General features: G+C 42.4%; 1 protein-coding gene across 1 annotated transcript in view; it reads right to left on the bottom strand.

Annotated features, from left to right (window-relative positions):
• Positions 1 to 297, bottom strand: part of LOC119594360 (protein O-linked-mannose beta-1,2-N-acetylglucosaminyltransferase 1-like) — a gene marked incomplete in the record, with an annotated part of 135,567 nt that overhangs the window by 6,842 nt on the left and 128,428 nt on the right.

Here is a 297-nt window from a genome sequence, read left to right as displayed (position 1 = left end):
TGCAGTCAAAACAACGCCACATAAAATACCGTCTGACAACATACAACAAACAAGCACAGATTCAAAAACGGAGAAAAAACTATCCTCAAAAAATAATAAACACAAATACATAAACAACTGAATAGGAAAAAAATCCAAAAGAACACACATCTATTCGTTAGCAACCCAACAGAGCAATTTCGCCGAAGCAGTGTGGTATTGACCTCGTTACGAAGAGGAGATATATAGCCAATAATCATTGACGTGGTTGAGGCCTTCGGGTGGCGGGGAAAGGGGGGGGAGGGGGAGGGGGAAAGC

The sequence above is a fragment of the Penaeus monodon genome, chromosome 33 (assembly GCF_015228065.2).
Source record: "Penaeus monodon isolate SGIC_2016 chromosome 33, NSTDA_Pmon_1, whole genome shotgun sequence".
In the NCBI taxonomy this organism is placed as follows: domain Eukaryota; kingdom Metazoa; phylum Arthropoda; class Malacostraca; order Decapoda; family Penaeidae; genus Penaeus; species Penaeus monodon.
This window is presented reverse-complemented; position numbering and strand designations above follow the sequence as displayed.